The following is a 25485-nucleotide window of genomic DNA, read 5'->3' on the forward strand; positions in this document are numbered from 1 at the left end:
AATGATATTAGCTGGTATTTTTTTTTTAGTTTTGTAATGTGGTTCAGATTTCTGTAGAAATTCTGGCTGTATCTACATTGCCTTAAAGTAATGGTATATTTCTCTTTTTCTTTTTCTTTTTCTTTTTTTTTTTTTCAGCTGGAGTTTTGCTCTTGTCACCCATAGTGGAGTGCAATGGTGTGATCTCAGCTCACTGTAACCTCTGCCTCCCAAGTTCAAGTGATTCTCCTAGCTCAGCCTCCTGAGTACCTGGGATTATAAGCATCTGCCACAATGCCTGGCTAATTTTTGTATTTTTAGTAGAGATGGGGTTTCACCATGTTGGCCAGACTGGTCTCGAACTCCTGACCTTGTGATCTGCCTGCCTCAGTCAGTGTTGGGATTACATGTGTGAGCCACTGTGCCCAGCCTGTCTTTTCTTTCCAAAGCCACCCTTGGTGATTAAATGTTAAATATGTACTAATGGATATTACTTTGCTGAATATTGCCTAGTGAATATTAAGTATTTATTCTCACCTTGCAGACATGAACTTGTGAGTTCGAAACATGAAGATTTACAACTTGATAAACCAGCTTCAGGAGGTAGGTCTTCAGTCTTAAGTCAGATTAGAAGATTATGTAAAATAATTATTTAATGCTTAACATTGATTTTTTTTAATGGTATCTTCCACATGAAATAATATTCCTCTAACTTTTAATTACATGCCAGGACAGGAGAATTCATGTTGTCAAAATTCTAATACTCTCTAGAACAGTAAATTCACTTTATTTTTATTAACCCATTATAAATACATGTAAATGTTGCATTTATGGGTAGACAGAACTAAAAGAACAATATTTTTCCTACTTTTGAGATGCAAGATTTATCTGGCATAATGCATTGAACAGGTTATTATTGAAGCTTGCACCAAACAACTGAGCAAATATTCATCAAATGTCCATGATACCCAGGATATAAGAGGTTTCCTTTTAGAATATGGAGCCATGCATATCGTCTCTTAATTGTTAGATGTGTTTTGAAAGAAACAGAAATATAACTGATTTTCTTACTTGTTTTGGCTCTGGAGTAGAGTGGGGACAAAACAGAATGGAATCACACTGTTTAGATTTACTAAAATGGAAGGATTGCTGCAAGATTATATGCATAGTCTCCCCATACCAAATGGCACCTGCTAGCTGTTCTTTTTTTTTTTTTTTTTTTTTTTTTTGAGATGGAGTTTTGCTCTGTCGCCCACGCTGGAGTGCAGTGGTGTGATCTCAACTCATTGCACCCTCCACCTCCCAGGTTCAAGCAATTCTTCCTGCCTCAGGCTCCCAAGTAGCTGGGATTACAGGCACCTGCCATCACACCCGCCTAATTTTTATATTTGTATTAGAGCTGCGGTGTCACCATGTTGGCCAGGCTGGTCTCGAACTCCCAACCTCAGGTGATCTGCCCACCTCAGCCTTCCAAAGTGCTAAGATTACAGGCGTGAGCCACCGCGCCTGGCCCGCTAGTGGTTCTTGAGCACACTGAATTCTGCTTTTTCCTAGCTTTAATGAATGTCTGGTTCTTCCTTTTTTGTGCAGTGTGTGTCAGCATTGTTTCAGTAATAAATACATTCTGGATCTTAGAAATAACTTTAGTCACAGGAAAAGAAAAAATAATATTGCCTATTTTATAATAATAATATTTAATAACCCAAGCTATTAAACCCACTAAATTGAGAAAACTTGTATTCCTGTGATTTCGACAGTAAAGGAAGAATGGTATGCCAGAATCACTAAATTAAGAAAGATGGTGGATCAGCTTTTCTGCAAAAAATTTTGGTAAGTCTGTTTTTTCCCCTTTCAACTAAAGTATATTACTGAGTAATGTTTTTTATAATGTTGTTTTATTTTAGGAAAGTAAATATAATGAGCAGGACTCAGCTCCAGTTTTCTCTTACTGTTTTGTTTTTGAGATGGAGTTTCGCTCACGTTACCCAGGCTGGAGTGCAGTGGTGTGGTCTTGGATCACTGCAACCTCCACCTCCCAGATTCAAGCCATTGTCCTGCCTCAGCCTCCCAAGTAGCTGGGATTACTGGCACCTGCCACCATGCCCAGCTAATTTTTGTATTTTTAATAGAGATGTAGTTTCACCTTGTTGGCCAGGCTGGTCTCAAATTCTTGACCTCAGGTGATCCACCCACCTCAGCCTCCCAACGTGCTGGGATTACAGTTGTGAGCCACCATGCCCAGCCTCTCTTACTTTTTTTTTTTTTTTTTTTTTGAGATGGAGTCCAGGCTGGAGTGCAGTGGTGTGATCTCGGCTCATTGCAACCTCCACCTCCTGGGTTCAAGCAATTCTCCTGCCTCAGCCTCCCGAGTAGCTGGGATCACAGGTGCGTACCACCACACCCAACTAATTTGTTTTTGTATTTTTAGTAGAGATGGGGTTTTACCACATTGCCAGGCTGGTCTCAAACTCCTGACCTAAGGTGATCCCAGAATGCTGAGATTACAGGTATGAGCCACTGCACCTGGCCAGGAGTGGATTATTTTATGGTTCCCCTTTTTAGACGATATAGGGTAACTTCCTGATGTTGCCATGGCATTTGTAAACTGTCATGGCATTGGTGGGAGTGTAGCAGTGAGGATGACCAGAGGTCACTGTCATCGCCATCTTGGTTTCGGTGGGTTTGGCTGGATTCTTTACTGCGATCCATTTTATCAGCAAGGTGTTTATGACCTGTATCTTGTGCTGACCTCCTCCCTCACCCTGTGACTTAGAGTGCCTTAACCATCTGGGAATGCAGCTCAGTAGGTCTCAGCCTCATTTTACCCAGCTCCTATTTAAGATTGAGTTGCTGTCATTCAACCTCTGACAGTATTGCTGCTTTCTCTAAGGTTCCTGAAAGGGAGAGAAGAAATCTTAGCTTTTTCATTGCTGTGAACCACTGCAAGTATTCAGGAAATATTTGCTACTTCCAACCTCATAATCCTGAAGTCATTTGGCACCTGTGAGTCAGGTGCCGGGAACTGGGCAGTGCAGAAGACAGTGCCCTGCCCCGTGCATTCTGGAGCATTCAGTCTGGTGGGGAAACGTGTAGTAAGTAAGAGATATTTACTTTGTAAGAAGGTATAAGGTCTGGGAAATAATTAAGTGGAATAAGGGGGATGGGGAGGCAGGGGGTGTGATTGGATCAGCCTTGATGATATGTGATGAGCACGTTCTGTAGTTGGCTTCGCCTCTTTCTAAACTTCCACTTTTCACTCTCAACTCCAACTGGTTCTTTTTTATTTTATAAAAAGTTCGTTAGAATTAGGTTTATATATTTCCTTGTTGAATTAACAAAATAATTTTATTTAACATCCTCTCTAGTGTGACCAAAAGCCTCTAATCTTTTACTGTTGTTTGTTCATGGGCATATTTGTTTTTACAACTGTGATAATTATTTCATTTTGTGTGGTTTCTCAAAAACACATGTTTCTTATCTCAAAGAGTTCCTATACTAGAGCCCTTCAGATTTGGTGCTAATGTCATGAAGTAAGAATTTAAGACAAACATTGAGATGTTAGAGGAAAGCCAATCTAAGAACAAAAACATTAATTACTAATAAATAATTAAATTATTAATTAATTAATAATTAATTTCTTTCAAGTTGACATTTAAGTTGAGGTGTGGAGGTGAAGGAGACAGTTGAATAAATAAGTCCGGAAGTAAGGAGAAAGATCTGGCAATAGATATAATTTTGGATTTTATAGTTGTGTTTTGATGGCAGTTGTTATCACCAAAATAATTCATCAATGAGCTCCCTGACGGCTCCCCAACTTTTCTTTTTAAAGAAACAGGGTCTGCTGGGTGCGGTGGCTCACACCTGTAATCCCAGCATTTTGGGAGGCTGAGGCGGGTGGATCACCTCAAGTAGGGGGTTCGAGACCAGCCTAACCAACATGGAGAAATCCCATCTCTACTAAAAATACTCAATTAGCTGGGCATGGTGGCGTGTGCCTGTAATCCCAGCTACTTGGGAGGCTGAGGCAGGAGAATCACTTGAACCCAGGAGGCAGAGGTTGCAGTGAGCTGAGATTGCCCCATTGCACTCCAGCCTGGACCACAAGAGTGAAACTCCATCTCAAAAAAAAAAAAAAGAAAGAAAGAAAGAAACAGGGTCTTGTTATGTTGTCTGGAATGGACTGGAACTCCTGGGCTCAAGTTATCCTCCTGCCTCAGTCTCCTAAGTAGCTACGGCTACAGGCACCTGCCACCATGCCGAGCTTTGAGCCACCCCCAACCATCAGGTTGCAAAATATTTGAATGTTACATACAGAGGTGCAAGGGAGATCTGTATATAAATAGCACAATATAAATTGCTTGAATCTTTCTTTTTAGAGTTTTGTTTGGATGTGGCTTCAGAGCAGGGATTAGTCAATTCTTTTTTACTTTTTTTTTTTTTTTTTTTTGAGGTGAATTCTCACTCTGTCGCCCAGGCTGGAGTTCAGTGTCATGATCTTGGCTCACTGCAGCCTCTGCCTCCCAGGTTCAAGCAATTCTCTTACCTCAGCCTTCTGAGTAGCTGGGACTACAGGTGCCTGCCACAACACCTGGCTGATTTTTTTTTTTTTTTTTTTTTTTGGTAGAGACAGGCTTTCACCATGTTGGCCAGGCTGGTTTTGAACTCCTGACCCAAGTGATCCACCTGCCTCAGCCTTCCAAAGTGCTGGGATTACAGGCATGAGCCATCGCGCCTGGCTCTTTTTTTACATTTTTAAATTGCAGTTTTTATACCTATTCAAAAGTAGAGAAAATAGTACAATGAACACTAAAATACCCATTCCTCAATTTCTGTGATCATTAAGATTGTCCCACATTTTGTTCTTCTATTCCTTTGCCTCCCTTTGCAGGGATATTGTAAAGCAAATCAGTCATCACGTCATTTTATCTGTTCAGTATGCATCCCCAAACAGCATTAATGTTTTCTTACACAGCTACTGTCTCATCACATGTGACAAAATTACAGTGATTTTTTGTTGTCAGCTCATCTGTAGCCCTTAGTTGACTTTCCTCACTCTTTTTTCTTTTCTTTTTCTTTCTTTCTTTTTTTTTTTTTTTTTAAACAGAATCTTGCTGTGTCGCCCTAGGCTGCAGTGCAATGGCGCGATCTCAGCTCACAGCAGCCTCTGCCCCCCAGGCTCCAGCGATTCTCCTGCCTCAGCCTCCTGGGTAGCTGAGCTTACAGGCGCACGCCACCATGCCCGGCTAATTTTTGTATTTTTAGTAGAGACAGGGTTTCGCCATGTTGGCCAGGCTGGTCTCGAACTCCTGACCTCAGGTGATCTGCCCACCTCATCCTCCCAAACTTCTGCGATTACAGGCATGAGCCACCATAACTGGCCAAGTTTCCATACTCTTACCTGAACAGTATCATTTCCTCATTATCTGAAAAATTTTGCTTTAAATCTGGGTCCAAACAATCTTCATGTGCTAACTTTGGTTGTTATGCCTCTTTTAATCTAAACTGGCCTCTGCTTACTATTTTTATTTCCCATTCCATGAATTCTTCATGGAAAGTTATTTCTTTTAAAATAGCGTGCTCATGAGGTTGAAGGGGTAAAGAACATTGATCTCATGGTTGCAGTGTGGATGAAAATTTAGCCTGAAATGTGCCTGTTTGCAGCAGCCAATGGAGGAGGGTTATTAATTTCACAAGCAGATAGTAGCAAAAGGCTGCTTCCAAATAGTATTTGCAGGCCAGCTGCGGTGGCTCACACCTGTAATCCCAGTACTTTGGGAGGTCGAGGTGGGCAGATCACTTGAGGTCAGGAGTTTGAGACCAGCCTGGCCAACATAGTAAAAATCTGTCTCTACTGAAAAGTACAAAAATTAGCCAGGTTTGGTGGCGGGCACCTGTAATATTAGCTGATCAGGAGGCTGAGGCAGGAGAATCACTTAAACCCAGGAGGCGGAGCTTGCAATGAACCAAGATCATGTCACTGCACTCCAGCCTGGGTGACAGAGCAAGACTCTGTCTCAAAAAAAAAAAAAAAAAAAAAGCAAAAAAAAAAAAAAATAGTATTTAGGTTGTGTTCTTTATTGTCTATAATGATTTTCCTTCTCTCTCTTCTTCCTAAGAATATTGAAAAACAAAGTTTAAACTTTTAAGATCTTAGAGTTATTAAGATTGTCTTAGGGCCAGGACACTTAAATCTGCCAAAATCTGGTTGTTAATGATGGGTCATTTATTTTTATCATTATTATTATTTTTAATTTTTAAAATTTTTATTTCTCAGCCTTGGGATTCTGATATGTAAAAATGCAAGTATCTTCAAAGATAGAAAACATATACACATATTGTTAAGATGGCAGAACTCAGAATATGCAATCATGGAGCAGTGCCTTCTACCAGCCCCCCAGCTAACTGCAGCTGCAAGCATGATTCTCATGCTGTCTTGTACTTAGTGTTCAGCTAGTGAGCGACTCAGCTTCCTCAATCATGGGGAAGGGCCATCAGCAAGTAGCACTCAGGCATAGGGGCTTGAGAAAAGATCCTACACACTCGAGGCCATGTTAGACATTTCATGAAAGAATTAGGTGGGTTACCCCTGGCTTTCTCCCCCAGAGTTTATTGAGACTGATAATAAAGTAAATGCATTGTAAGCCACATATACAAGTTGTGGAGTCAAGGAAACAGAGTGACTTGTGTGTGTGTCCTATTTTATAGGCTTTAATTAAATTATTGGTGGCCTTGGATTGGGGGCAGAATTTTGTTATTATTTTTTATTATACTTTAAGTTCTGGGGTACATGTGCAGAACATGCAGGTTTGTTACATAAGTATACACATGCCATGGTGGTTTGCTGCACCCATCAACCCATCATCTACATTAGGTATTTCTCCTAATGCTATCCCTCCCCTAACCCCCCACCCCCTGACAGGCCCTGGTGTGTGATGCTCCCCTCCCTGTGTCCATGTGTTCTCATTGTTCAACTCCCACTTATGAGTGAGAACATGCAGTTTTTGGTTTTCAGTTCTTGTGTTAGTTTGCTGAGAATGATGGTTTCCAGCTTCATCCATGTTCCTGCAAAGGACATGAATTCATCCTTTTTTATGTCTGCATAGTATTCCATGGTATATATGTGCCATATTTTCTTTATCCAGTCTATCATTCATGAGCATTTAGGTTGGTTCCAAGTTTTTGCTATTGTGAATAGTGCTGCAATAAACATACGTGTGCATTTGTCTTTATAGTATAATGATTTATAATCCTTTGGGTATATACCCAGTAATGGAATTGCTGGGTCAAATGTTATTTCTGGTTCTAGATCCTTGAGGAATCATTACACTGTCTTCCACAATAGTTGAACTAATTTACACTCCCACCAACAGTGTAAAAGCATTCCTATTTCTCCACATCCTCTCCAGCATCTGTTGTTTCCTGACTTTTTATTGTTTGCCATTTTAACTGGCGTGAGATGGTATCTCATTGTGGTTTTGATTTGCATTTCTCTAATGACTAGTGATGATGAACATTTTTCATGTTTGTTAGCTGCATAAATATTATATTTTAGATTATTCCTGCTTTCTCTTGTGGACATTCAGTGCATTAGTAATTTAGTGCTACAAACTTCCCTCTAAACACTGCTTTAAATGTGTCCCAGAGATTCTGATACTTTGTGTCTTTGTTCTCATTGGTTTCAAAGGACATCTTTATTTCTGCCTTAATTTCGTTATGTACTCAGGAGCAGGTTATTCAGTTTCCAGGTAGTTGTGCGGTTTTGAGTGAGTTTCTTAATTTTTTTTTTTTTTTTTTTTTTTTTTGAGACGGAGTCTCGCTCTGTCGTCCAGGCTGGAGTTCAGTGGCCAGATCTCAGCTCACTGCAAGCTCCGCCTCCCGGGTCTACGCCATTCTCCTGCCTCAGCCTCCCCAGTAGCTGGGACTACAGGCACCCGCCACCTCCCCTGGCTAGTTTTTTGTATTTTTTTAGTAGAGACGGGGTTTCACCGTGTTAGCCAGGCTAGTCTCGATCTCCTGACCTCGTGATCCGCCCGTCTCGGCCTCCCAAAGTGCTGGAATTACAGGCTTGAGCCACCGCGCCCGGCCGAGTTTCTTAATTTTGACTTCTAATTGCACTGTACAGTGAGAGCCTGTTTGTTATTATCTCCATTCTTTTGCATTTGCTGAGGAGTGTTTTACTTCTAATTATGTGGTCAATTTTAGAATAAGTGTGATGTGGTGCCGAGAAGAATGTATATTCTGTGGATTTGAGTGAAGAGTTCTGTAGATGTCTATTAAGTCCGCTTGGTCCAGAACTGAGTTCAAGTCCTTAATATCCTTGTTAATTTTCTGTCTCATTGATCTGTCTAATAATGAGTCATTTATGCTTGCCTTTGCTTTAAGCCTGCTTCAATAGTTAGTAAATATGTTTCCAGAGTTTTTCCAATTTAAAAAAATTGACCTGCACCTTGCTTTGGATTGTACTAAAATCTGATTTCAACATAAGCGTAGTCTCCTGAATTGCTTTGGTTTTGTTCAGTTGAAGCCTTGGGGAGCACTGAAGCCAAGGCCCTACTGTACCAAAAATTTGAAGCCTATGCAAATGATCTGTATGTAGAAGGACTACCAGAAAACATTCCTTTCAGAAGCCCTCGTGGTATGGAATCCCGAGGCTGGAAAACATCATTCAAGTGGGCAATCAAATTAAATTTCTTATTAAAAAGTAAGATGATAATCCGCAGAAACAAATTCAGTGTCTTCCCTAAGGAGAGATTAATTTGATGAAGAAGGGCTTTTTGTTCCCCTCCCATCATGACTTCCTTATATTTACAATTAACATTTAGATTCACTTACTGTACAAACATTTATTTAGCATAAGTATCAGATGTGCAAAATTAGGTCTAGCAAGAACCCTGTCCTTGGGAGGCTTAATATTATGAAGAATGCAATGAAGAGTTATTGAGCATTTTTGGGGAAGAAGGCAAGGATGGCACACCCAGATCAGTCACTTGTGCATCCAGAAGGGAGGGAACATGTTCCAAATATGAGAAAAGGCAGAGGGGTGTCAAAAATGCCCTCATATTCACATACCTCACCCATTCTCTGTGGAGTGAGGAGTGCCATGTGGGCATGATGGGATTGCACCGACTTGGGTGGCCAAGTGGAGGGAGGCCTTGGATCCTACAAAAGCAGTGGCAGTCATTAAATGGTCTCATAGCAATTCCCTCTTAAAATAATTTGGATCTGCCCTTTAGAAAGGTTAAGCTGGCTTGATTTGGAAGGGTAATACATGGGTAGTTTGAGTGTGGGGGGTTGGAACAGAAGGCCTGTCTCTACTCATGAAAGGAATGTTGAAGTGGGTTGAGTCTTGCTTACTGATTAAGGTTGTGCATTTGTGTATATTCGTTGGGACTGAGTTATATATGGAGAGGAAAGGTTTAAGATGATACAGCAAGCTGTTTCTGGCTATGCTGTGGGACAGTTCATCTAAGATTCAGAAGCAGAATTGAGCTGGTTTAGTGGAAAAGTGACTTTGGCATATTTATCTTACAAATAAACAATGACTTTGGAGACATCCAGGTGGTCTCACCGGAATGTCTGAAAATTGCTATTTTTAAAATTCAAGTCACCAAAATGATTGTTTTCACTATAAAATGAAGGCAGAATGGGCCGGGCACGGTGGCTCAAGCCTGTAATCCCAGCACTTTGGGAGGCCGAGGCAGGCGGATCACAAGGTCAGGAGATCGAGACCACAGTGAAACCCCGTCTCTACTAAAAATACAAAAAAAAAATTAGCCGGGCACGGTGGCGGGCGCCTGTAGTCCTAGCTACTCAGGAGGCTGAGGCAGGAGAATGGCGTGAACCCAGGAGGCGGAGCTTGCAGTGAGCCGAGATCGCGCCACTGCACTCCAGCCCAGGCAACAGCGTGAGACTCCGTCTCAAAAAAAAAAAAAAAAAAAAAAAATGAAGGCAGAATGGACTATGTTTAAAAATTGGCCAGGCACAGTGGCTTAATGCTTGTAATCCCAGCCCTTTGGGAGGCTGAGGCAGGTGGATCACCTGAGGTCAGGAGTTCGAGACCAGCCTTGCCAACATTGCAAAACCCCGTATCTACTAAAAATACAAAAATTAGCCAGGTGTGGTGGCACGCACTTGTGGTTGCAGCTACTCGGGAGGCTGAGGCAGGAGAATTGCTTGAACCTGGGAGGCAGAAGTTGCAGTAAGTTGAGATCGCACCACTGTACTCCAGCCTGGACAAGAGAACAAGACTCTGTCTCCAATAATAATAATAATAATTAAAAGTGCACAGCTGTGTGAGAAAGGCCTGTAAATTTCTTCTAAATGCTTTATTATAATATCAATATCAACTATGTATTTACAGTCCAAAACTTCTTACTCACAATACAAATGTAGTTATTCAGCCAAGAACAAATACAACAGGTAAAATAGTTGTGAAATCCTTTTTAAAAGCACAGATTAATCTTTAAGCTTTAAAAAATTAACCTTTTAAAATGATGGAACTGCTCCTTCTTTCACCTCCCCCAAAAATATTTTGCAGAAACTCAATACAGGCACTCCTTGATTTGCCAATATGAACATATGCAGTGTAGGGAAAACTGAAGCTTTTTTTTCTTTTTTCTTTTTATTATACTTTAAGTTCTAGGGTACATGTACACAGCGTGCAGGTTTGTTACATATGTATACATGTATACATGTGCCATGTTGGTGTGCTGCACCCATTAACTCATCATTTACATTAGATATATCTCCTAATGCTATCCCTCCTCCCTCCTCCCACCCCATGACAGGCCCTGGTGTGTGATGTTTCCCTTCCTATGTCCAAATGTTCTCATTGTTCAATTCCCACCTATGAGTGAGAACATGTGGTGCTTGGTTTTTTGTCCTTGCGATAGTTTGCTGAGAATGATGGTTTTCAGCTTCATCCATGTCCCTACAAAGGACATGAACTCATCCCTTTTTATGGCTGCATAGTATTCCATGGTGTATATGTGCCACATTTTCTTAATCCAGTCTATCATTGATGGACATTTAGGTTGGTTCCAAGTCTTTGCTATTGTGAATAGTGCCACAATAAACATACGTGTGCATGTGTCTTTATAGCAGCATGATTTATAATCCTTTGAGTATATACCTAGTAATGGGATGGCTGGGTCACTATTTCTAGTTCTAGATCCTTGAGGAATCACCACACTGTCTTCCACAATGGTTTGACTAGTTTACAATCCCACCAACAGTGTAAAAGTGTTCCTGTATCTCTACCTCCTCTTCAGCACCTGTAGTTTCCTGACTTTTTAATCATTGTCATTCTAACTGGTGAGAGATGGTATCTCATTGTGTTTTGATTTGCATTTCTCTGATGGCCAGTGATGATGAGCATTTTTTCCTGTGTCCGTTGGCTGCATAAATGTCTTCTTCTGAGAAGTGTCTGTTCATATCCTTTTCCCACTTTTTGATGGGGTTGTTTCTTTCTTGTAAATTTGTTTGAGTTCTTTGTAGATTCTGTAGGTGGCCTGTTCACTCCGATGGTAGTTTCTTTTGCTGTGCAGAAGCTCTTTAGTTTAATTAGATCCCATCTGTCAATTTTGGCTTTTGTTGCCATTGCTTTTCGTGTTTTAGACATGAAGTCCTTGCCCATGCCTATGTCCTGAATGGTATTGCCTAGGTTGTCTTCTAGGGTTTTTATGGTTTTAGGTCTAACATTTAAGTCTTTAATCCATCTTGAATTGATTTTTGTATAAGGTGTGAGGAAGGGATCCAGTTTCAGCTTTCTACATATGGCTAGCCAGTTTTCCCAGCACCATTTATTAAATAGGGAATCCTTTCCCCATTTATTGTTTTTATCAGGTTTGTCAAAGATCAGATGGTTGTAGAAGTGTAGTATTATTTCTGAGGGCTCCGTTCTGTTCCATTGGTCTATATCTCTGTTTTGGTACCAGTACCATGCTGTTTTGGTTACTGTAGCCTTGTAGTATAGTTTGAAGTCAGGTAGCGTGATGCCTCCAGTTTTGTTCTTTTGGCTTAGGATTGTCTTGGTAATGCAGGCTCTTTTTTGGTTCCATATGAACTTTAAAGTAGTTTTTTCCAATAGTGTGAAGAAAGTCATTGGTAGCTTGATGGGGATGGCATTGAATCTATAAATTACCTTGGGCAGTATGGCCATTTTCATGATATTGATTCTTCTTATCCATGAGCATGGAATGTTCTTCCATTTGTTTGTGTCCTCTTTTATTTCATTGAGCAGTGGTTTGTAGTTCTCCTTGAAGAGATCCTTCACATCCCTTGTAAGTTGGGTTCCTAGATATTTTATTCTCTTTGAAGCAGTTGTGAATGGGAGTTCACTCATGATTTGGCTCTCTGTTTGTCTGTTATTGGTGTATAAGAATGCTTGTAATTTTTGCACTTTGATTTTGTATCCTGAGACTTTGCTGAAGTTGCTTATCAGCTTAAGGAGATTTTGGGCTGAGACAATGGAGTTTTCTAAATATACAGTCATGTCATCTGCAAACAGGGACAATTTGACTTCTTCTTTTCCTAATTGACTACCCTTTATTTCTTTCTCCTGCCTGATTGCCCTGGCCAGAACTTCCAACACCGTGTTGAATAGGATGATGTGAGAGGGCATCCCTGTCTTGTGCCAGTTTTCAAAGGGAAAGCTTCCAGTTTTTGCCCATTCAGTATGATATTGGCTGTGGGTTTGTCATAAGTAGCTCTTATTATTTTGAGATTCGTCCCATCAATACTAATTTATTGAGAGTTTTTAGCATGAAGGGCTGTTGAATTTTGTCAAAGGCCATTTTTGCATCTATTGAGATAATCATGTGGATTTTGTTTTTGTCTTTGGTTCTGTTTATATGCTGGATTACGTTTATTGATTTGCGTATGTTGAACCAGCCTTGCATCCCAGAGATGAAGCCCACTTGATCATGGTGGATAAGCTTTTTGATGTGCTGCTGGATTTGGTTTGCCAGTATTTTATTGAGGATTTTTGCATCGATGTTCATGAGGGGTATTGGTCTGAAACTCTCTTTTTTTGTCGTGTCTCTGCCAGGCTTTGCTATCAGGATGATGCTGGCCTCATAAAATGAGTTAGGGAGGATTCCCTCTTTTTCTATTGATTGGAATAGTTTCAGAAGGAATGGTACCAGCTCCTCCTTGTACCTCTGGTAGAATTCCACTATGAATCTGTCTGGTCCTGGACTTTTTTTGGTTGGTAGGCTATTAATTATTGCCTCAATTTCAGAGCCTGTTATTGGTCTATTCAGGGATTCAACTTCTTCCTGGTTTAGTCTTAGGAGAGTGTATATATCTAGGAATTTATCCATTTCTTCTAGATTTTCCAGTTTATTTGCGTAGAGGTGTTTGTAGTATTCTCTGATGATAGTTTGTATTTCTGTGGGATCGGTGGTGATATCCCCTTTATCATTTTTTATTGCGTGTATTCGATTCTTCTCTCTTTTCTTTATTAGTCTTCCTAGCAGTCTATCAGTGTTGTTGATCTTTTCAAAAAAGCCAGTTCCTGGATTCATTGATTTTTTTGAAGGATTTTTTGTGTGTCTATCTCCTTCAGTTCTGCTCTGATCTTAGTTATTCCTTGCCTTCTGCCAGCTTTTGAATGTGTTCGCTCTTGCTTCTGTAGTTCTTTTAATTGTGATGTTAGGGTGTCAATTTTAGATCTTTCCTGCTTTCTCTTGTGGGCATTTAGTGCTATAAATTTCCCTCTACACACTGCTTTAAATGTGTCCCAGAGATTCTGGTATGTTGTGTCTTTGTTCTCATTGGTTTCAAAGAACATCTTTATTTCTGCCTTCATTTCATTATGTACCCAGTAGTCATTCAGGAGCAGGTTGTTCAGTTTCCATGTAGTTGAGTGGTTTTGAGGGAGTTTCTTAATCCTGAGTCCTAGTTTGATTGCAGTGTGGTCTAAGAAACAGTTTGTTATAATTTCTGTTCTTGTACGTTTGCTGAGGAGTGCTTTACTTCCAACTATGTGGTCAATTTTGGAATAAGTGCAATGTGGTGCTGAGAAGAATGTATATTCTGTTGATTTGGGGTGGAGAGTTCTGTAGATGCCTATTAGGTCCACTTGGTGCACAGCTGAGTTTAATTCCTGGATATCCTTGTTAACTTTCTATCTCATTGATCTGTCTAATGTTGACGGTGGGGTGTTAAAGTCTCCCATTATTATTGTGTGGGAGTCTAAGTCTCTTTGTAGGTCTCTAAGGACTTGCTTTATGAATCTGGGTGCTCCTGTGTTGGGCGCATATATATTTAGGATAATTAGTTCTTCTTGTTGAATTATCATTATGTAATGGTCTTCTTTGTCTCTTTTGATCTTTGTTGTTTTAAAGTCTGTTTTATCAGGGACTAGGAGTGCAACCCCTGCCTTTTTTTGTTTTCCATTTGCTTGGTAGATCTTCCTCCATCCCTTTATTTTGAGCCTATGTGTGTCTCTGCACGTGAGATGAATCTCCTGAATACAGCACATTGATGGGTCTTGACTCTTTATCCAATTTGCCAGTCTGTGTCTTTTAATTGGAGCATTTAGCCCATTTACATTTAAGGTTAATATTGTTATGTGTGAATTTGATCCTGTCATTATGATGTTAGATGGTTATTTTGCTCGTTAGTTGATGCAGTTTCTTCCTAGCATTGATGGTCTTTACAATTTGGCATGTTTTTGCAATGGCTGGTACCGGTTGTTCCTTTCCATGTTTAGTGCTTCCTTCAGGAGCTCTTGTAGGGCAAGCCTCGTGGTGACAAAATCTCTCAACATTTGCTTGTCTATAAAGGATTTTATTTCTCCTTCACTCATGAAGCTTAGTTTGGCTGGATATGAAATTCCGGGTTGAAAATTCTTTTCTTTAAGAATGTTGAATATTGGCCCCCACTCTCTTTTGGCTTGGCTTGTAGAGTTTATGCCAAGAGATCTGCTGTTATTCTGATGGGCTTCCCTTTGTGGGTAACCCGACCTTTCTCTCTGGCTGCCCTTCAGATTTTTTCCTTTATTTCAACTTTGGTGAATCTGACAATTATGTGCCTTGGAGTTGCTCTTCTCGAGGATTATCTTTGTGGTGGTCTCTGTATTTCCTGAATTTGAATGTTGGCCTGCCTTACTAGGTTGGGGAAGTTCTCCTGGATAATATCCTGCAGAGTGTTTTCCAACTTGGTTCCATTCTCCCCGTCACTTTCGGGTACACTATCAGACGTAGATTTGGTCTTTTCACGTAGTCCCATATTTCTTTGAGGCTTTGTTCGTTTCTTTTTACTCTTTTTTCTCTCAACTTCTCTTCTCGCTTCATTTCATTCATTTGATCTTCAATCACTGATACCCTTTCTTCCAGTTGATTGAATTGGCTACTGAAGCTTGTGCATTCGTCACGTAGTTCTCGTGCCATGGTTTTCAGCTCCATCAGGTCATTTAAGGACTTCTCTACACTGCTTATTCTAGTTAGCCATTCGTCTAATCTTTTCTCGAGGTTTTTAGCTTCTTTGTGATGGATTCGAACTTCCTTCTTTAGCTCAGAGAAGTTTGATTGTCTGAAGCCTTCTCTCAACTAGTCAAAGTCATTCTCTATCCAGCTTTGTTCCATTGCTGGCGAGGAGCTACATTCCTTTGGAGGGAGAGAGGTGCTCTGATTTTTAGAATTTTCAGCTTTTCTGCTGTGTTTTTTCCCCATCTTTGTCGTTTTATCTACCTTTGGTCTTTGATGATGGTGATGTACAGATGGGATTTTGGTGTGGATGTCCTTTCTGTTTGTTAGTTTTCCTTGTAACAGTCAGGACCCTCAGCTGCAGGTCTGTTGGAGTTTGCTGGAGGTCCATTCCAGACCCTGTTTGCCTGGGTATCAGCAGCGGAGGCTGCAGAACAGCGAATATTGCTGAACAGCAAATGTTGCTGCCTGATCGTTCTTCTGGAAGCTTCGTCTCAGAGAGGTAGCCTGCTGTGTGAGGTGTCAGTCTGCCCCTGCTAGGGGGTGCCTCCCAGTTAGGCAACTCGGGGATCAGGGACCCACTTGAGGAGGCAGTCTGTCCATTCTCAGATCTCAAACTTCATGCTGGGAGAACCACTACGCTCTTCAAAGCTGTCAGACAGGGACATTTAACTCTGCAGAGGTTTCTGCTGCCTTTTGTTCGGCTATGCCTTGCCCCCAGAGATGGAGTCTACAGAGGCAGGCAGGCCTCCTTGAGCCACAGTGGGCTCCACCCCATTTGAGCTTCCTGGCCACTTTGTTTACCTACTTAAGCCTCAGCAATGGCGGGTGCCCCTCCCCCAGCCTTGCTGCCACCTTGCAGTTTGATCTCGGACTGCTGTGCCAGCAATGAGCGAGGCTCTGTGGTGTGGGACTCTCCGAGCCAGGTGCGGGATATAATCTCCTGGTGTGCCATTTGCTGAGACCATTGGAAAAGCACAGTATTAGGGTGGGAGTGACCCGATTTTCCAGGTGCCATCTGTCACAGCTTCCCTTGGCTAGGAAAGGGGATTCCCTGACCCCTTGTACTTTCCAGTTGAGGTGATGCCTTACCCTGTTTTGGCTCACGCTCAGTGGGCTGCACCCACTGTCCTGCACCCACTGTCCAACAAGCCCCAATGAGATGAACCTGGTACCTCATTTGGAAATGCAGAAATCACACGTCTTCTGTGTCACTCACACTGGGAGCTGTTTACTGGAGCTGTTCCTATTCGGCCATCTTGGAACCACCCTGAAGCTTTTTTTCTTTCTTCCTTTTTTTGATACAGAGTCTCACTCTGTCACCCAGGCTGGAGTGCAGTGGTGCAATCTTGGCTCACTGCAGCCAGGCTCAAGCAGTTCTCCTTCCTCAGCCTCCGGAGTACCTGGGATTATAGGTGCATGCCACTGTGCTGTCTAATTTTTGTATTTTTAGAAGAGATGGGGTTTCACCATGTTGGCCAGGCTGGTCTTGAACTCCTGACCTTGTGATCAGCCTGCCTCAGCCTCCCAAAGTGCTGAGATTACAGGTGTGAACCACTGTGCCCTGCCCTCAGCATGCTTTTGATTTAGCCAAAGCATCAAAGCATTGGTGAAGAATTGAAGATTGGAAGTTAACACATTTTTTGCTAAGGGAAGTAATAGAGAAAGATAAATATTCCTGGAGCTAAATCTTCAGTTTGGATTAGTGTGAACATGATGAAACCTGTAGAAACCTTCATTTCTCAAGACAAAGCTCAAATTCAAGGTTGTGAGGAATGCAGTCACTGCTTTTGTTAGGGGCAGTTGTGACAGTGATTGCAGAAACTGAGACAGCAAAGCCTGTATTATATAAAGAATGTGCAAGCGCCATAGAAGACACTGCAAGGATTGGGTGCTGGAGCAGTGCTGGACCTGCCATCATCACAGAGTGCAGCAGCTGTCACCAGAAGGAGAATCTCCACTCTCGCCATCACTAACAGCTCTTGACTTTGTCCCACTCATAAAAGATCTTGGAAGGAATTAAAGGTGCTTGGTAGTTTCTCATTCCAACATAACCTTACTTGGCCTGACCATGAAGCATGCATTAGTCTTTGGACAGGACAGGGCAATTCAAATCACAGACCACATAACAAAATAATTTTGTGGCCATCAGAACTGTCTCCTTAAACACACCATGGGTGCACTGTGTTCTCAGCTTGGGGAAAGGTAGATGTCACACATGAGAAGGTGGTGGAGCCAGGCATGTGATGGAGCCTCGAAGAGTGGGAGGTGGCAGCTGGCTCTGTGAAGAGGGTGTGAATCTCCTCCTGGGGAGGAGCAAATGCCAGAAAAGGAGGTGAGGATGGGCAGAAGAGGAGGCTGAGCAGCAAGTGGATAGACGCGCTCGACCTCAGAGGAGGAGAGTCCCATGTCTTTATTGGTAATATTCAAATGTGGTTCATACCAGAGTTATTTTCTGTGGCTGAATGCTTCAACTACTCTGAAATCCATTGGGGGGCGGGGGGGCGAAAAAAAAAAACTCATACTAAAAACCCTTGAGATGCTAAGTTTTAAAGTAAAGGAAATGTTACAAGATTTTCTGAAACCACCAACCTTTAGCAATATTTTCAGATCTCCTCCAACATTTTCCACTGCCTTTGTCAGCAATCATAGATGACCTTCACACTAAGGCGAATCTTCCACTCCCCTTACCCTTTTCCTTTTCTCTCTCTTTCTCTCCTTTCCTCATCCAGTAACTCCAGTTGGACTCCATTGTTTCCAAGTCGACTTTCGTCCTTATCCACAGCTTCTCCACACGAGCCCTGAACACCTGTTCATGTAAGTGACATCTTTTATGTCTTTATTTTTATATTTTATTTTATTTTGTTTTGTTTTATTTTAATTTTGAGATGGAGTCTCCCTCTGTTGCCCTGGCTGGAGTGCAGTGGCACAGTCTCGGCTTACTGGAACCTCCACCTCCCAGGTTCAAGCATTTCTCTGCCTCAGCCTCCAGAGTAGCTGGAGGATTATAGGCACCTGCCACCACACCTAGCTGATTTTTGTATTTTTAATAGAGGCGGGGTTTCACCATGTTGGCCAGGCTGGTCTTGATCTCCTGACCTCGTGATCCACCCGCCTCAGCCTCCCAAAGTGCTGGGATTACAGGCATGAGCCACTGTGCCTGGCCCGTGATTTACTATTTACTTGTGTAACACTTATCCCTGTATTTTAGATGGGAGTTGCTGAGGTTTGGTGACTACATCTGGCCTCTCAGGGAAATGGCCAAGTTGTTCAGATTCTTACCTGTATAATGTGAAGTTGCTTCGTTACTACTATGAAATGAGTTATAAAGGGAAATTTTTTATTTTTATTTATTTTTTTATTTTAAGTAGAGACGGAGTTTCACCGTATTAGCCGGGATGGTCTCGATCTCCTGACCTCATGATCTGCCCTCCTGGGCTTCCCAAAGTGCTAGGATTACAGGCATGAGCCACCGTGTCCGGCCATATTAAAGGGAATTTTTTATAAAAAGAAATAGATTTAGGCTGAGTGCGGTGGTTCAGACCTGTAATCCTAGCACTTTGGGAGGCCAAGATGGGTATGGGTGGATTGCCTGAGTTCAGGAGTTTGAGACCACCCTTGGCAACATGGTGAAAACCCATCTCTACTATACAAAAAAAAAAAAGCCGGGCATGGTGGTGGGTTCCTGTAGTCCCAGCTACTGGGGAGGCTGAGGCATGAGAATTGCTTGAGCCTGAGAGGCAGAGGTTGCAGTGAGCTGACATCACACCATTGCCAGCCGGGGCAACAGAGCGAGACTCTGTTAGTAAAATATATCTAGTACCAGATGTTTTTGGTCTCCTAATGACCTATCAAACTGCAGGGTTTTTGGCTTTGTAATATATTCATTCCACATTTATTCAAGAGTTGAAGACTTTTTATATCTTCATTATGTGCCAAGTACTGGGTGGGACACTAGGTGTCAGAGATGAACAAATCCCTGATCCCAGGATTTCACAGTGGATGTTGAAATTTAATGCCATGTAGCTTCATTCGATTCTGCAGTAGTCCCCAAGATTTTCCAAGATCATCCTGTCCTCCAGTGTCCTGTTGATTCAACTTCAGAATATATCCCAGAGTCTGTCCCTCATCATTCCTCACTGCTGCCACCCTGGGCCCTCTGCCATCATCTCTCACCTGGATTATCTCAGTAATCTCCTAACTGGTTTCCTTGTTTCCATGCTTGCCTCCTTCAGTCTATTCTGTTTGTTTGTTTGTTTGTTTGTTTGTTTGTTTTTTGAGACGGAGTCTTACTCTCTCGCCAAGGCTGGAATGCAATGCTGTGATCTCTGCTTACTGTAACCTCCATCTCCCAGGTTCAAGTGATTCTTCTACCTCAGCCTCCCTAGTAGCTGGGATTACAGGCGTGAACCGCTATGCCTGGCTAATTTTTTTGTATTTTTAGTAGAGACAGGGTTTCGCCGTGTTGGCCAGGCTGGTCTTGAACTCCTGGCCTTGAGTGATCTGCCTACTTTGGCCTCCCAAAGCATTGGGATTACAGGTGTGAGCCACACCTGTACTCTCAATACAACAGCTAGAACAGTCCTTTTACAGTGGAATTCAGATCTTGTTTACCCCTCTGTTCAAACTCTGTGTGGCTTTCTGTTTTCTACATGATCTGCCCCCCTACTACCTGTCTCTCTGTGCTTCCTGCTACTCTTCTGCTCTTACTTCTCTGTATAAACACTGAGCTTATGGTGTTTCCTTTAACATGCCAGGCATGCTTGACCCTGTGCTATCTCTGGGCCTTGCTGTTCCCTCTGCCTGGAACATTCTTCCTCTGGCGTCTGCATGGCTCATTGTCTCACTGCTTTGGATTGAGGCTCAAAAATCACCTTATCAAAAGCGGCTCCAGGGTGCTCTGCGTGAAATATATCCTCAACTCATTTCCTATTTGATGTCTGACTCCCCCACTCTTCTTCACTAAAACGTAAGCTCCATAAGGGAAGGGATTTTGTCTGTTTTGTTCTGTTGTATCCCTAAATACCTAGAAAGTGCTCAGTAAATATTTGTTGGTTGAATGACTAAATCAACCTATTACTGAATCAGTCAATGTCCTCTGTAGGAGGGACTTCTCATACCAGTGGTGCCTATCTGTATGTTAGCTGGTGTAGGGAGGGATGTGGTCAGAATGGCTCTGTCTGTGTGGAATAGTTTTGCTTAGCATAATCCCAGCAGGCTCCTATTGGGGTTAAGACACAGTTTTAGCCTTATTAGTATCACTCTTTAATCATAAAGTCAGAAGGTGTTAAAATTGGAAGAGATCTGGGAAACTATTTGGTCTGCTTTTCTCATTATTGATGTGAGAATAACAGAGCCTAGAGAAAGTAAGTTAATTACTCACAATCATAAAGCTGTACAGGTCAATCTGAAATTAGGCTTCTGACATCAGACTCTGTAGTCTTTTCTACATGTGTTCTCCCCTGCCTGAGACAGTTCATGGGCTTTCAGGTTTGACAATTTTCTCTCCAGTCTCTAAACAGGAGCTTTTATCTGGACATTCTAGGTTAGCCTAGATGGACGATGACCCTGTGATGTGTGGGGAATCCCAAAGGTTGACCACTGTGAATATGAACTACCCTAGATGTGTCAGGAACACTGCAGGCACACTCACTCCTCCATTTGCTGGAGCCATGTAGGGTAGAAAGGAAACCCAAATCAAGACCATTTGCTGCTTCAGTTCCTTTATTGCATGTGGCAGTCCAATGTGTCTCCATTTAAACTCAGATTGTTTGATGAATGGTCAGACCAGCTGCAGGCCCTTTGGGCCAGAAGTTTTGATCTCGCCAACTGTTCATATTCTTTTCTTTTTCTTTCTTTTTTTTTTTTTTTTTGAGATGGAGTTTTACACTTGTTGCCCAGGCTGGAGTGCAATGGTGTGATCTCGGCTCACCACAACCTCTGCCTCCTGGATTCAAGCGATTCTCCTTCCTCAGCCTCCTGAGTTGCTGGGATTACAGGTGTGTACCACCACACCTGGCTAATTTTTGTATTTTTTAAGTAGAGATGGGGTTTCACCATGTTGGCCAGGCTTGTCTTGAACTCCTGACCTCAGGTGATCTACCCACCTCAGCTTCCCAAAGTGCTGGGATTATAGGCATGAGCCACTGTGCCCGGCCGATAACAGATATTTTCTGAGCCCCTGCCAGGTGCCAGGCACAGATCTAGGTGCTGGGAACTTAGGGGAGAATGAGTAAGACAGTCTCTGTTCTCAGGGAGCTTCCATTCTAGTGGTGGTGTGGTGGTGGGAAAGAAGACTATATGTATGCAACAAGTGATATGTTTTCAGATGGTGATAAGTAATTTGAAGAAAATAAATGGAGCTGTGGGAGTTAGAATATTTGGGCATTGGGATGGGAACTGACCTATTGGGGTGGGCAGTGAAGACCTCTCTGAGGAGGTGACATTTGAGCTGAGGCAGCTCAAAGAAGATCTGGGCAAGAGTGGTCCTGATGGGTAGGACATCGAGTGCAGGGACCTGAGATGTGAACGGACTTGGCATGGTGTTTAAGCACCACAAAGATGGTCAGGGTGGCTGGAGCATAGTGGAGCCTGAAGGAGGAAGTAATATTCAGATGAGGATGGAACACCTTCTAGACTATGGAAAGGAATCTGGATAATTCCAATGGAGTAAGAAGCACTGTGATTAAATCAGGGGTCTGCAAACTCTACGGCCCATGGGTCAAATCTGGCCCGGTGCCGCCTTTTGTGAATAAACCATATTGGAATACAGTGTCACCCATGGGTTTACATATTGTCCATGGCTGTTTTTAATGTTACAAGAGCAGAGTTGAGTAGTTTCAACAGAGGACATATGACCCAGAAACCTAAAATATTTACTGTCTGGTTTTTATAGAAAAAGTTTACTGACCCCTGAACAAAATGATCTATGTTTTGAAGAGGAGAAACTCTGGGTACTATTGGCATGGTGTACGCAGGTATACTCTTGTCTCTTACCATTCCCAGACTGGGTACTACTCTGAGAATGAATGGTAAGAGACAAGAGTATACCTAATAGTTCAGATAAGAAATAACTTGCTGTTGGCTGAGCGCGGTGGCTCATGCCTGTAATCCTAGCCTTTCGGGAGGCCGAGGTGGGTGGATCACGAGGTCAGGAGTTGGAGACCAGCCTGGCCAACATGATGAAATCTCGTCTTTACTAAAAATAGAAAAAATAGCTGGGCGTGGTGGTGCACACCTGTATTCCCAGCTCCTTGGGAGACTGAGGCAGGATAATTGCTTGAATCCAAGAGGTGGAAGTTACAGTGAGCTGAGATCGTGCCACTGTACTCCAGCCTGGGCGACAGAACAAGACTCTGTCTTGGGAAAAAAAAAGAAAAAAGAAATAACTAGATGTTGAGCCACCAGAAAACAAAGATCACACTGTTTTTACTCTATTTAAAAACACCTAGCTATGCTTCGTACTCATTAAATATTGTTGAATGAGTGATGAGATGCTGAATAGGAGGTGCCAGTGAATATGAAGGGAAAGTGAGGTTTTGAGAGATATTTAGAAGGTAAATATGATCCACCTACCTCGGCCTCCCAAAATGCTGGGATTACAGGCCTGAGCCACTGTACCTGGCCAAAGGCAGGTTTTTTTGTTTTTGTTTTTGTTTTTGTTTTTAGACGGAGTTCCGCTTTTGTTGCCCAGGCGGGAGTGCAATGATGCGATCTCGTCTCACCGCAACCTCCGCATCCTGGGTTCAAGTGATTCTCCTGCCTCGGCCTCCCGAGTAGCTGGGATTACAGTCATGTGCCATCACACCTGGCTAATTTTTTTGTATTTTTAGTAGAAACGGAGTTTCACCATGTTAATCAGAATGGTCTCCATCTCCTGACCTCAGGTGATCCGCCTGCCTTGGGCTCCCAAAGTGCTGGGATTACAGGTGTGAGCCACCACACCTGGCCAAAGGCAGCTTTTTAAAGGGTTGCACAGCACTGCATATGCTACTTAAAATGAGATAATTATTCTTCATTCTTAGAATGCCAGTTGGTTTTATTGGTTGATAAATTCCCAGTTACTTGTACTCACAAGCACAACATTGATGATGAGTCTGACATCCCTCGTAACTTAAGAATCATAGGCCGGGCATGGTGGCTCAAGCCTGTAATCCCAGCACTTTGGGAGGCCGAGACGGGTGGATCAGCGGATCACAAGGTCAGGAGATCGAGACCATCCTGGCTAACACGGTGAAACCCCGTCTCTACTAAAAAAAAATACAAAAACCTAGCCGGGCGAGGTGGCAGGCGTCTGTAGTCCCAGCTACTCGGGAGGCTGAGGCAGGAGAATGGCGTGAACCCAGGAGGCGGAGCTTGCACTGAGCTGAGATCTGGCCACTGCACTCCATTCTGGGCGACAAAGCAAGACTCTGTCTCAACAACAACAACAAAAAAAGAATCATTAGTATGACTGCCCTATGGAGGCATACTGCTCTATCTCGGGTTTATTTCAATAATAAAACCTTTGGAAGGTTTAATAATGAAACCTACTTAAGGCCCTTTGCTCAAGAAGTCTGAATCACTGATCACTGCAATTACTTCCATGGCAGCTGTAGAGCAATTTAACAGGATAAGAGCGAATAAGATAAATTACACTCAGATTCTTAATGGATTGATATGCAAAAGTATGTAAAGGAAGATGGGGGTGGGAGAGGGGTGCCTTTCAAATTTCTGCACACAGTAATAAAATAGGGAACTGGGCCATTGTAGCCATTACTGGTGGGGATTAGTCATCTAGTAACAAGCTCTGGGGCTCAGTGGTGGGTAGAACATCCTGTTTATTATAGACAAATAGGGTTAATTCTCTTGTTTGTGTGCCTCTGTGGAAAGGATGGGAATTCTAGGTGATTTGCTAATTGTCTGATTTAGAATACTCCCCTTTCTACTAAAGAATTAGTATCTTTGGTGTGAAAATAGGGAGGCACACCAGTTTTACAAATAGCTACTGACCAGGAGAATAAGTTTCTGCCAGGTGAGTGGTTAAAAAAAGGCAGACTAGAAAAATAACTAGGATGTTAAGTGTTTCTTATTTACAAGGCTAACATAAGTACCCCCATGTGTTGGAGATGGAGGAGGGGATGGATCAGTTAAGAAGTGAGTACTATGCTTGCTTTGAGTGTCCCTCAATTTGTGTTTAGGGAAGAAGAGTGAGGATGTGGTTATATGGGTAGGGGGTGGGCCCAGGGAAGGGGCCCAAGGAAGGAAATTCAGGAGACTTGACTGCAGTTCTATCCTTATGGACATTCCTTGGCACCTGATCACATTATGCATGCTTGACAGTCTGCTGGGTATTGATTTTTCTTTTCTTTTCTTTTCTTTTTTTTTTTTTTTTTTGAGATGGAGTTTCGCTCTTGTTGCTTAGGCTGGAGTGCAGTGGTGCGATCTTGGCTCACCACAACCTCTGCCTTCTGGGTTCAAGTGATTCTCCTGCCTTAGCCTCCTAAGTAGCTGGGATTAGAGGCATGCGCCACCACACCCAGCTAATTTTGTATTTTTACTAGAGACAGGGTTTCTCCATGTTGGTCAGACTGGTCTCGAACTCTCGACCTCAGGTGATCCATCTGCCTCAGTCTCCCAAAGTGCTGGGATTACAGGTGTGGGCCACCTCACCTGGCCAATCACAATTTTTAAAAACCACCATAGCCTCGTTAATGATGTTCAGTAGCTCATTACCACAAATAATTGTGCACACTTGCTACATCAGAGGCTCTAAACTGCCCTTTTTTTTTTTTTTTTTAGATGGAGTTTTGCTCTATCGCCCAGGCTGGAGTACAGTGGTACAATCTCTGCTCACTGCAACCTCTGCCTCCTGGGTTCAAGAGATTCTCATGCCTCAACCTCCTGAGCAGCTGGGATTACAGGTATCCACCACCCCACTAATTTTTGTATTTTTTAGTAGGTTTTACATTGTCATCCAGGCTGGTCTCAAACTCCTGACCTCAAGTGATCTGCCCGCCTCAGCCTCCCAAGGTGCTGGGATTATAGGTGTGAGCCACCATGCCCAGCCTGAACTGCCCAATTTTAAAGGGATAAT

At 42.5% G+C, this 25485-nt stretch overlaps 1 pseudogene; it reads left to right on the top strand.

The window, feature by feature from the left end:
• Nucleotides 1-546: 546 nt before the first annotated feature.
• The window catches only part of LOC105466310 (general transcription factor II-I-like), a 67284-nt pseudogene continuing 42345 nt past the window's right edge, over nucleotides 547-25485 (top strand).

The sequence above is a fragment of the Macaca nemestrina genome, chromosome 4, assembly GCF_043159975.1.
Source record: "Macaca nemestrina isolate mMacNem1 chromosome 4, mMacNem.hap1, whole genome shotgun sequence".
Taxonomy (NCBI): Eukaryota; Metazoa; Chordata; class Mammalia; order Primates; family Cercopithecidae; genus Macaca; species Macaca nemestrina.